The sequence below is a fragment of the Anser cygnoides genome, chromosome 23 (assembly GCF_040182565.1).
Source record: "Anser cygnoides isolate HZ-2024a breed goose chromosome 23, Taihu_goose_T2T_genome, whole genome shotgun sequence".
NCBI lineage: Eukaryota > Metazoa > Chordata > Aves > Anseriformes > Anatidae > Anser > Anser cygnoides.
Window position 1 is genome coordinate 6,253,699 of NC_089895.1, and position 13,027 is coordinate 6,266,725.

The window sequence follows — 13,027 nt, forward strand, 5'->3', positions numbered from 1 at the left end:
GAGTTACTTAATCGCACAAGAAAGAATTCCATCCAGTGCCGCAGTAGTCCTGTGACTTCCCCCCCCTTCATAAACCTAGTCTTGACAGTGTCCAGATCCTGATTTGCTGATAAGGGTCATATGGAAGCAGTTTTCTTTTTACCTAGAAGTGAGCCAAACTAAGGCCGATGTCAATGCAACATAGAACAGAGACAGAAATTACCATTGGAAAACCTGTGCAAAGGCAAAACTTAAACGCCATTCTGAAAACAGAAGCATGTAAAACAGTTGATGTGATCAATGCGACAGAAATGCAGAGAAAACCATTTTGGTATCCAAAAGCTTCGATCTAAGATAGGGATTAATTCTGGATAAAAGCTTTACATTGCATTCTTCTGTCAAGAACAGAAATGAGAACAGATTAGTCTCTGCCAACTACTGGTTCATTTGCATTAGAATTCTTGACACCCCAGCATTATTAATGTTCTTCTTTTTATGTTTTCAGCTCTGTTGTATTTTGCAGATGCTCAGATCACAGATGTATTTGAAAACCTTCCCATTCAAAACCTTTATTCCAGTTCTGAGAAAGCTACAGAAAGGTGAAGGGATGCTTTTCCTTTGCACAAAAGAAAATGTACCTACCAAACACTCCATATTAACAAAACCCAAAAAACAGCCTGCCCTACAGTTAAATGATCCTCTTCTTCATAGCAAAGGGTGAGGTAATTTTTCAGATAAAAGACTGACACACTCAAGAGGTCTGCACCTGCATTTACAATAGCTTGGATGTGATTTCTGGTCCTACCACCTCATACAGAAGGATTAGATTAACAACCGTGGACCCCAGTGAAGCCTATCCTTTCTCTAAGACGTTTGCACTAGAAAAAGTACCAAAAGGAAGCACATCTGTTCTTGTAGTAATGAGAACAAATCAGTCCTAACTAACTGAACTTAGGTACCAATTTATGTCCCCTTCAATTAGAGGTGATTTTGTTAATTCAGTGGTGAGGCATCTATTTTAAAATCAGAGTATCATCCAAAAATATCCACAAATATTGCCATCTCCCACTACACCTGTCTCCACCTCACTCTCCCAGGTAACTACCTATTCCTGAAAGACGGTGTTTCTTTTTGGGCCTAAAAGATATACGTTAGTTTCCTGTGTTGTCTGATTATTTCTTCTGCTTCTGGAGAATAAACTTTCCAGCCTTTCCAGTTCTAGCATTGTCCTCCACCAACACTCAGAGATTTGCAGTAAGCATGGCTGACACTGAGTCACGCTTTCACTTCCTGTTTTGTCTCCCAGTATTCACCTGTTGTGGGACAGCAGGTTAGTCACTCAGAAAACATTTCAGTAATCAGGTCAACGATGTTGTATTTAGAAGTCTATTACAGAACAACCCCTAATCACAGGAAAATAGGAGTTAGCGAGACCTCAAGATTCCTCTGGCCCAAGGCAGGATCAATATTACCCATGTCATGTCCAGCAAACATCTACCAAAAACCCATCTACAAAAATCGTTCTTAAGCATCTCTGATGGTAGAAACACTATAGCAAACTCAGGCAATAAAGAATGGAATATATTTCAGTGTTATTTGTAACTGTTCCATTAGTAAGCTTTTCTAATGAAAGTCTTTCTTGATGCAACTTAAATTCCCATTATTTTTCCTTGCAGAACAGCACATGAAGTTGCAACCGTTATGCTGTCTGAGCAACTACCACTGCACTGGAAAAGAAAGTTACTTTATAAGGCTTTCAATAATTCCATCTGTACAACCTAGGATGATGCTAGTCTTTTCTGTGATGGCAGGATGTTGTCAACTCATATTTGACTGGGACTGTTTTAATTCTGTGATCCTTGTCTGAAGCAGTGTTAATTACATTTGTCTTCCCTTGTATTTTTGTATTTTTGCATTTTACTATTTTTTCCTAAGTGTATGATCATTTCTTCCACCAACGTTCATCTAATTTTTCTGGACTATTTCTCTAAGCGCCCTAATCATTACAGATTTCAGCATGCTCCAGCATATTTATAGTCCCCTTCAATCTCACATTATCTACTCAAAGTGGACTAAGTGATAAAGATTTTCCTCACATCTTTTGCAAGTTTATTTTTAAAGCAATTGATTTTTGAAGACATTTACTTGCTAAGACAAAACGTGAAGGTGTTTGAAATAAGCGAGAAGTTTTAGAATCAATAGCCCTCGTTTCAAACACTTTGAGCAACAGTTTTTAACTGATCTCGACTTGTCACATAGAGCTTTCTTGGGTACAAAACCAGCGTCAGTTACAACAACCACATTAATGTGTACACATCGGCAGAAAAAAATGCCATGCTGCCAGCTTATTAATATGGTTGTAATTGCTTCCACTTACACTGAGCTTGTACGTGTGAGTGAATACAGCAAGCTGTAATCATAAGTGTAACCCTGCATGCATTTTCTCGGTACCAATTCTCATTCTTTACTTGCCCTGGAATTTCCCTGGGGCATCTAGTGTTGGAATTCCTAGAGTCCCAGTTGCTTCAGGGCTCAGCAAATATGTCACAGGCTCAAGCAACACAATGTGCTATGCAATGAGGAACCCTGTTGCTTCAGTACAAAAACAGGAGGTGCAACTCTGCCCCAAGGACAGGGGTACCTAGAACTGGGTCTGCCTGGAACTGGGAGGTGACGCAGGCAGTGACAGAAAATGCAAGTGCTGCTGCTCCTATGGCACCACTACCCCCCTTTGCAAGACACCACCACAGTGGTGGGCAGGGAACACTAAACACTCAATTCTAGTTACCAGGAAGGAAAATGCAATAAAAGTTATTTGAGCTTGCAATTAAAACACTATAGAGGCAGCGCCCTCTAGTGTTTATGAGATGAAGAAAAGGTCTTAATTGAACTTTTATATTAAGCTCAGAAAGTTCAACAGTTTCAAGCACAAAAGGGGAACTTTTAAACTAAGCTCAGTAATGCTGCTTACATACCCTCTGTGACAGCAGACTGGCCATCAGCCAGAACAAACTCACTTGTGTGTTCTTCCCCAGACAGTTTCCTGCAAGTAACTTTAGGTTAGCCCAGTTTGAAACACCCAGAAGGTTGGCTTTGTGATACTGTTACACACTGGCTGTAAAGACTGAGGGTGCAGAAGAAATAGTATCGCCTCATCATACTTCATCTCTGGAAGATCCAGAAAAACAGCATGTTTTGCCATAGTATCTAGAGACAGAAGCAATATCACTGTTTTGCAGGTTTTACAAAAAAAAGAGTACTGTCTGCTTCAGTATTCCCTAACAACAGGGGATATATATCTACAAACCGTTACGAAACACAAAAACATGCAGTTGGACACTTCCTGGGGCAAGTCTTGTCTTGGAAAAATTAAGCTGGCCTAAGCATTTGCTTGCCATCTTTCAGCTAAGAGGCTTCTCACCATGCATTTTACCCTACTACACACACTATTAAGTCGCTAATAAACAATATATTCTTAGTAGGTTCTGTATAATTGCTGGTGCTCCAATTTTGGAGTAAAAAGATGTCCAACAGGTCTAGGACTTTGTTTATAGTTTGCTTATTTCTGTAATCAGGAATGACCTAATGAGGCAATGTAATAAAAAAAATACACTATATCAACAGAAGAGCTTGGGTTACATGAGCAGCCTTAATGGTATACTAAGCTTGAATACAAAGCTGTTTACCTTCTTATGTACTAGTAGCTTGTCAAGTTTGCAATATTTTTGTGGGGTCCTCATGGAAGTTGTCAGCCCCTCTGATCCTTAGAATTGGTGGGCAGAAGCTGTTGTGGAAAAAAAAAGAGTCTCTCTCTCTCCAGGGTTTATGTAAATCAGACCCTGTCAGGAAAAATTAGAGGGGAAAGGGTGACAAAGTCAGGGCTTAAGGTTAGAATTAAGAAAAAGCAGTGCATGAGGTTCCAACAACAGTAATGAGTTCAGAAAGAGCTTATGAAATTAAAAGTTGGTCTCTCCAGAAGCTTTATCATACTGGATGAATAGAAGCAGCCTCAAGTTTCAGAAAATTTCCTGTAAAGCTTCCTTCTCTGATTGACAGGTCTGAAGAATAGGTTTTGAGAACACCACGTCATATCCCCTTTTAACAACATTCTTATAATCCGTAAAGTGGAGCAGAAAAAATTAGGCTTTCTCCAGGAACAAACCATAGTAACAAGATGCAAAAAATAAAAATAAAAAAATCCCAGATAGTTACAGTGCATGCTCTTCAGTGCTGTATTACATGCATTTCCAAGGTGCTTATCACAACAGGGCTAGGGTATATGAAACATATCATGAGTTTACCTCATTGTGAAGATACATCACAAAAAGATATGCATGTTCTCAAGAGGTAACGTAGCAAGCAAGACCACATTGTGGTATTATAAAGCATCTAGAACTGGTATGCCCCCAGTAGGGCAGCGCAGCCAGCCATAGCAAGGCAACAGCTGTTGCCATCCTATCTTTTGCTATCTCATTTGCCCTTGGGGCACACCCTGACCTTGAGAAAGCCCCTTTCTCTTGCAAAGCATTATGGATCAGTGTGACACGATCCCAGGCAAGCTGGGTATGAACACCAGGTGGCAGCACAAGCTGCTGTTGTGTGCACTGAAGCGCCAGTACGCGTGTCCAGGGGAACACTGACCTCACCAAGCGACTTGCAAAAAAAGCCTCAAGTTATTCATATCCAGACCGCTATTTCTCCACATTCTAAACGCATTCTCTTAATGTAGAGAGTTGCGATACTAAACCACAAAGGTTTTTGTGTTTTGGTAGGTAGGTTTATGTTTTAGCTCTAATTTAGTGCAAATCCACAAAGGTATGCAATACCCTCCCCATACCATCTATAGCATGACAACATCTATAAATAGTCCCTGCTTTAGCAATTACATTAGCACGATGAGGCTGCAGGGGATATCTAAGGTTATTTTTACTGTGTACTGACCATAAAAGTAATACAAATCAAACTTCATTTCTAAAAAGAAACTCATGTAAGCCTTTCTGATGAACTTGGAGAGTTCCCTTAACTCCTGGATTCCTTCCCTTTCATAAAATCCTTGCACATTGTCAAACATCAAATTGAAAACAGAATTTCAAATTTTCAACATAAGTAACCAGAAATTAAACTTCTTGTAAATAATTAATTGAATAGTTAATTATACAGTTGTGACTACCTGATCAGAAACCAAAAATCCCAGATGTCATACAAGCCTAGGAAAATAATTGTTTGATGTTCACATATGGCAAAAACCTCAATTCCCAGCAGCTGAACAGTCTGCATTTGACCACTCATGCAGACAAAACCCTTAAATAATGCACAGCACTACCATGAATTGGTTCTTAATGCACACACTTTCTGGTCGGATCACAAATCTTTTATTTCAGAGGTTCAGGTGGCCATTCTGAAAAGTGGGATACAAATTAGAATCGTTTCCGGACTATTTCATTAATGGATCCTAAATAGCACCAGAGTAATGAAAACTATTGGCTTTGTGACATGGAAGAAGGGGAAGAAGGAAAGATCCCAGTAACTTTCAGATGCAATGCAGCTGCCAAGCTATACAACCTTTCAGAGAGCCCAGACAATTATTTTATGGCCTGGTCTTCCTTCATAGAGCCAAATTTCCATACTGCAAAGCATTAAAGTCTCTCAAACAATACCAAGAAAAACAGGGCTATCATCATCTGAGGAGGAATAGGCTCATAAATCCCCTTGATATAATCACAGAGGATGTCCTGCGAAGAACTCAGCCAAACTCAGAAGACTCTCTATCTCTACTAGAAGAAACCGTAAAATTAAGAATATACTTGTGCTTCCCCTGGCTTACACCCAAATATATTATAGTTGACTTTCCCTCCAACAATATCAGAATGTCATACTAATCCCCCCGATCCTGCTGCCATCATCTTTTGCTGCTCACTGGAGTGATTCTGCATGGCGGAAAATGATGGCAACTGCCAAGATTCGTCAGCCTGAGCGAGCGGATGTCAGGCACGAAGAGCAAATGCAAAGGAATACTCTTCTCACTCAACACAGACCTGCAGGTCGGGGAGCCAGTTTGTGTTCCAGCTCAGCCATTACACGACAAGGGTAAATCGCAAGCATCTCCATTCCTGACTCCTAGCATATGAAATGGAGGCAACTTTCCCAGGAGCATAATGAAGTCCACTGGGAGGCTTTTGACTCGTTAGTTGGAGTGAGACATGCAGGCATCACATTATCAAGTTGACAAAGTAATACAAAAGGGCACATGCAGGTTTGGGAAGGGATTTCTTTAAAAAAAAAAAAAGAAATCAAGTACAGTAGAAACAGTTTCTACTGTAAAGAGGCTTCTTTGCAAATATCATGCTACTGCAATATAGCTGTAAAAGAAAGCTAAACTGCCTTGCCGTTCAAAATATAAGCAAAAGAATAAGGCATTAAAAATAGGCTATTAATAAGTTAAACTACTCAGAACCACCACTGGGACAGAAAGGAAGTTTGTAATATTTGTACAGCTACTAGCCCTCATGGCACATGTTCTATCCAGTATGTAGCACATTAATTGTTGACGCTCACAGTGCTGAACAGAGTAATTTGGAATCTAAAGGCAAGAGGGATACAACTGCCACACCACAAAATGGGCTCCATTTTTTCTCTCTACCAAAAAAAAAAAAAAAGAGAGAGGGAGAGAGAAGCTAGCCTTGTTAATTTCAGCTATACAACTTGGTGAGGAACTTTCACTTTTACCAGGATAAGAACTGAGGTCAAAAGACTGGCTGGCTCCTCTCTGGTATTTCTGGTTAAGTTACTCTTTGTGACAAGCTGACAAGAACAAGAATGATCCTTTTGCTTACTGAAGTTTAACCTTCAATTCCAATAAACCGTTCCTTTAAGTCCATCTGTAATTGCTGACTTCTGCTCCGTTTCCTGTCACCATGTCTGATGCTATCACTTGATTGAAATAAGCCATGGGAAGAGGAAGATAGAATTTTATTTTTAAAATTCCAACATCACTTTTGAGAATTACCACTGACATCGGCCCTAGCCAATGCATCTCAGTCTCCTCCACACAACTTTCTTAGCTCTTTGGCCTTCCAATTCAGTAACATCTCATAACCTGGACAACTCGTCATGTTACTTGACAGAACGAACCTGGGACAAGATCTGCAAAGCTCTTCAGAATGCAGTAGGTTAACCACACATCTGATGCAAGCAGCAGATAAAATATAGAATTGTTCAATTACGTAATGATGTTGTTCTTGGAAAAGCTCCCAGATCTCTATTAGTGCAAACTGGTGTCCATCACTCCCAGAGCTGTCATTGCTTCAATACTTATTGTTCATTGAAGAGCTCAGGTCCCCACTAGGCAAAGAACAGCAGCTGTTTAATAGTTAAATAGCTCCTATAGTCTGCAAGAACAGTTGGAGGGGAAGCAGAGGAGGGTGAAACTGGTGCTCTTAAGGGGGCTCAAAGTCTTAACTTATGACTTCTCCCCTCATGTAAAAAACAAACGTGAAAAATTATTAAATACTTAAAAATAAAATACCAATCAGAATGTGCTTGAATTTTCATTGACAGATGGACAAGTGAAGATGTTCAGCTTTCAGATCCTGCAAATACCATCAACTCGGCGGTCTCATTCTCCTATTGCCAGAAGGTGAATTTTGTGTTCCCAATCCCGTCTGAAGAACGCGATGTGAAAGAAACGGGTTGAAGAGGTTTTAATTCCCAAACTTTCTCCAAGTGTTGTGAGTGCATTCAAGATTTATAGTCCCAAACTACAGATTGCACTTAAACAAAAACTAAGCACAGAAACTGATTGTCTTACATAAAGACAAGGCTGAAATAACCTTTCATGGAGTGAACTATAAATTGTATCTAACACCACTTCATCCACTATCCCACTAGGGTCCTCTGGGTACTTAGCATGCTTTTGAGCACCTTTAGTGTATGAGAGAAAACAGTGTAAAAACCTTTCAGTTATAAAACTTGAGTAATTTTAAATATTAGACATTTTCTATCACTCACTCTAAATCCTGTCTTGTTCTTCTTACTGCATTATTCGATGGCATAAAGTAAAATCACCAACTTCAGGGAGTCAAATATCAAACATGATTATTCCTGTTGGTCCTTGTTTCCATTTTCTTTACAGTATCACAGAAAGTTAATCTATCTAAAAAAAATAAGGAACTATGGTCAAAATCGGTGAAAGTTTAGATAAATATATATAGTCACATATTATTACAGCATGACTCACTGTCAAGCACCAGCCACTGTAGAAAAGGATCTGCTGCTGCCTACTTGCTCTTCACTCAACATGAATCCTTGTTTGTAAAAGAAACAAAAAGTTAAATATTACAGTTACGTAGTTCCTAAAATGTGGTTTTTTTTCTTACACATGGACTTGAAACTTACAACAGATACATAAACAGTACATATCATAGCCCTTTCCACTGCAGAAAGGTAGTTTGCTACACTGCTAGAAGCAGACATCACCTTAGTCTGATCTTAGCAGAAACACCTTGTCAATCAACACATCTTCATTAGAAACTCCAGATCCCAATTCCTACTTAAAGCAGAGGAGGAAAGCTGAAGAGCTAGCACTTGGGAGTAGATTTGTGACAAGGTGTCAAAAAGGTTGAGAAGGAGTTGAGAAGTGTATGAGGGAAGGAGGAGGGAAGCAGAGAATTACTGAGGTAACCTCCAGCCATTTTCTAAATCAGAGTTGACCAAGAGATTCTGCTCCAGTTAATACTGGCTGATTTTAACCTCTCCACCTCCACCACCTTAAGCTTTCATGTAAAAAAGTATCAAGTCCCTAGAAAAATAAACATAATGCTTTCAAACAAAAAACTTTTCCTTCTTGAGGAAAAACAGAACATCTTCAACGATCTCTTAAGGTATAAGAAAGGAGGGGTTACGCATACTACAAACACACATTGCAGCCAAATTCAGCAAGGGCTTCTTTGTCATGTACGTTTTGTCTACCTTGACCACCCAACTTATGATTTATACCTCCAGATGGAGTTGTACCATTTGTATATCTATAAACAACTTTAATGAGAATTCAACATTTTATCATCTAGTGTAGTTCATGCTTTTTAACAGTTTTAATAGACTCCCTTATCTATTTTGCCTTAAAAAAAATAATCTGTTACATCAAATACCCTTTTCATTCTCCACTTCCACATGGATAGGTGATTACCTCTCAGGGACAATCACATCTCACTGCACTAATCTAGAGCAAATGGCTGATGGGTAACTAAAGAAGGAAAAGACTCTCTTTGTTCTAGTTTATAACAAACTTGACTTGGTGTAAACCTGCAATTACTCAAGTATTTTGCAGGGTGCTTCCAAAGAGTGGATTTTCAGCAGCCAGCTGTCTAACAAACGAGAAACTCACCCAGCTTCTATTCACATTTCTAAGTGGTTGTTGATGTTTTCTCCATGCACAAGACATACTGGGTAATTTTACAAATACAGTCTGTTTATTATCATTATCTGTATATTTTTATCATTGACATTTGAAGAAAAAGTTTCAGAAATATTCAATATGCCTGTTGAAGGTAGTTTGGACAGTGCCACAGTAAGGACAACTCTCTGGCCTGTGTTTCAACATTCCTACATGCCCAGGTAACAAAGCAGCAGGCAGCTAAGTATAGATCCAACCCGGAGGTCTGGAAGTTAGGCGGCCAGAAATCTGCCCGTCATGTACCATCTCCTGCCAGGAAACTGGAGCAGCAGATTGTCTGAACAGTGTTTCCTGGAGAGACGGGTCAACACAAGCAGTAAAGCCTGGAACAACATCCAGCCAAATCAGAATCTGTGCCTTTTTCTCAGCCCAAGTGATGTACATAGCATGCCCAAGGATTTTAATTTACTAGGGGAAGAGGATCGGGTTTCACAAGAACAGTAAGAAAGTAAAGCATTACTAGATGCTGTCTCTTAAGAGAAGATTGGAAGAGGATGAGCCAGAAATTATTCTCTCATTTGCCTGGAACTAAAGTATGTAAATGAGCAAGTAACACTGCCAGAAAAATGCTGCATCTGATCAGATAGAAGCAGCTGCCATTCAGGATACAAGATGTGATTCCATCACCGCGCATACGGGGAACTTCCACATGAGATGGCCAGTCAGAGCAGGACTGACATGGGAATAGGCTAAGCATCCCTGTTCTGAAACAATGGAACTGAACTATTGTTTTTTCTTCCCAAACTTTATCCCTCAACTCTTAAACAGAAAGAAACCTCAACACGTCACACTTTAGGAGAACTATTACACCTTAGAACCTAATATGGATACAAAACAACCAATGCAACTCAGGACCGTTGACTTTCTGGAGGTTATATGAAGGGGAGAAAAAATGAGCATCACTACACAAAAATCACTTACTGCTCTTTGAACCCCTTCATTACCTTCTTTTTTAAATTCCTTCCCCTCTAATTCAAATTCAGTATTACACCTACACTAAAAGCAGCATTAATCATAATAACACACAATCCTCATTTGTTTCAGACCAAGTCACACAGAACTCAGCAAGGGTGACAAGTTTTATTATTCTTTATTTACTCTGCCACTTCCCAGAAACTAGATCATTCTATTTTCAGCTCTGACAGAGCATGATTCAATCAGCAATTTTAAGTATGCTTTGCAGCTGATTTAAAACATACACTCTGGGCACTTCTCAATGGCCAACACTTAAAATGCACAGCTCAGATCTTTCTTTTACTAGCAGTAGTTCCTCAGACCTTTTAAAATACAGTCAATTTACTAAAAAATTAAAGGCCTCGTAGGAACATAGAAAACAATTAAAACTCATCACTAGGTGCTGAGATTGCAAAACCTGGTATCTCTTCTTTCACTTGACTACTTCCCCCCTGCTCCAAATGATGTCTCCAAACCCACAGATGTCCATCCTATTACCAAGAGACCCTTTCCAAATCAGGTCCAGATAACTTTAACTTCTTTTTCCACACCCACTTATTACCCATATACCTCAGATCCATTGGTCTTGTCCACTCCTGTCATCTAACAAGCTTCGCGTTTTATCTAACAAGCTTCGCGTTTTGTGAGTTTTACTCCATTCTTCTCTGCAAAGCTACCACTCCTCACCCCTTCATGCATTTAAAACATACTCAGGAGCCCACAACAAATAAGGAACTGCAGAAGCTGTCACTGAGGCCAAGCAGTGACAGACCACTCACAAACATCACTGTTCTCAGCTTAAGAAACCTTGCTCTAGAAGTTTGCCACCACCTCAGGGTGAAGCTGCTCTTTTGGAACCACATTCCAGTATTATCTTTAAGTTAAATCATTTCAAAGCCTATCGGAGGAGCTACGATGTTACTGTGATTGCTAGATGCAAGATTACATAAGCCATTTTGACTTAGGTACAGATCCAAGCCCACTTAAAATTAAAAGCATTCAAGGCTCAGAGACTTGGCCTCGTCACAAATGCAAGAGCTCAGTGCTTCTCACTTTGCACACCCATTTGTCTCAAGTAACAGCTCTCTGAATTAGGAAGCATGCGAAAATACAGATATCTAAGTAATTGAGTTTGAAGCTTTGTGTTTAACAGAAGCACTGTCCATAATGAAGAAACTGACAACTGTTAGCATTTCAAATTACTCACCCTACATGTTAACCTCTTGACACAAAAAGGTACTATCTTGGTATTTTACTGCCAGTGAAGACATTCTCAGCACGGACAGGAAACATTAATTGAACACACAGATAGAAATTAAGGGAAGTAATACAGACCATGTCTGCACTGATTTTATTATTGCCTAGACAGTCACAAACGAAACATCCATTGTAATGAAGACGTACCATGAGTGGATAAACAGCTGTACCATTTGGAACTGCAAAGACAATCTGAATTCCAAAATTTTAAGCATTTCCAGCCATATGCTACTTACCAGTGCTCTGCAGTCCAAAAACCCAAAGCTCGCAGTTACGACTGCTAGTTAAGTAATGCCACCATCATATTTTCCATACTCAGCCTTTAAAAACTTCTCCATGGAGGCTGAAAATTTCCAAGTTTGGTATGAAACCAAGCCTTCACCATGGAATTTTTCTTGGTTGATGTGAAATGAAGGAAAATCCACTCGAGTCAGATTACAAAAAGAGATTTTACCCACCAAACAAATGAAATGCCCTCAAACAGACCAATACGAAGTTGTTAAAGCAACTGCATTTCAACACCTCTAACTACTTGAGAAATTTGCTCCTGTAGGTACAAAAAGTTTTTTATTTTCTAGATATAATACTGCCTCGTGGAGATGTTTTTTCTTAATGAGCATTAAAATGGCAACTACTTACCCTTCTCAATACCTACAGTAAAGGACAGCTAATAACAAAGTTTATTTGGCGAGATCCTCAAATGGCAAGAACACAAGACACTCCACTCAACTGCTTTCCTATTAAAGGACACAAAAGTTTAAAACATTACTGAACATTTTACTGAGATTTCCTATTTCAGGTGTTCTACTTTCATATATTCCATAAAGCATTTTTGGGACGTATACCACACGAATCACACCAGCTACTTTCATTTGTAGTCTGAGCTAAGAGAGCTCTACCAGCTGTTTTTGATTAAGTTCTTGAGAAGCCCTAGCAATCAAACCAATAAATATCCATCTTAATAATTATAATAATTAAGAATGGAGGAGGAAAAATGCCTGCAGCCACTACACTCCACATACATGTCACATCTCTCCTAAATTTTGCATTAGCATGTATCTCACATTTACACATACATTTTCAAATACTGCTGGCAACTTTTAAACATTTTTCACCAACAAAAACCATGAGGGCTTCAGTTCATCTTGCAACTGGTTTTAGCTTCAAAAACAAAACGAAAACCCCACAAACCTAAGCCTGCATCTCTTCACACACAGAGCTGAAACCTTCTAAAACAATGCATACACTGCCCAATTAAAATATTGAACAATTAAAGACTTGTTCTGGGGCTGTATAAATCTCTCTCGTATTTATTCCGTAACTCAAATTCTGCCAGAAGCAGTTTTGTGGGTAGAACAATAAGCTGCAAAACAGATCAGTCAAAAC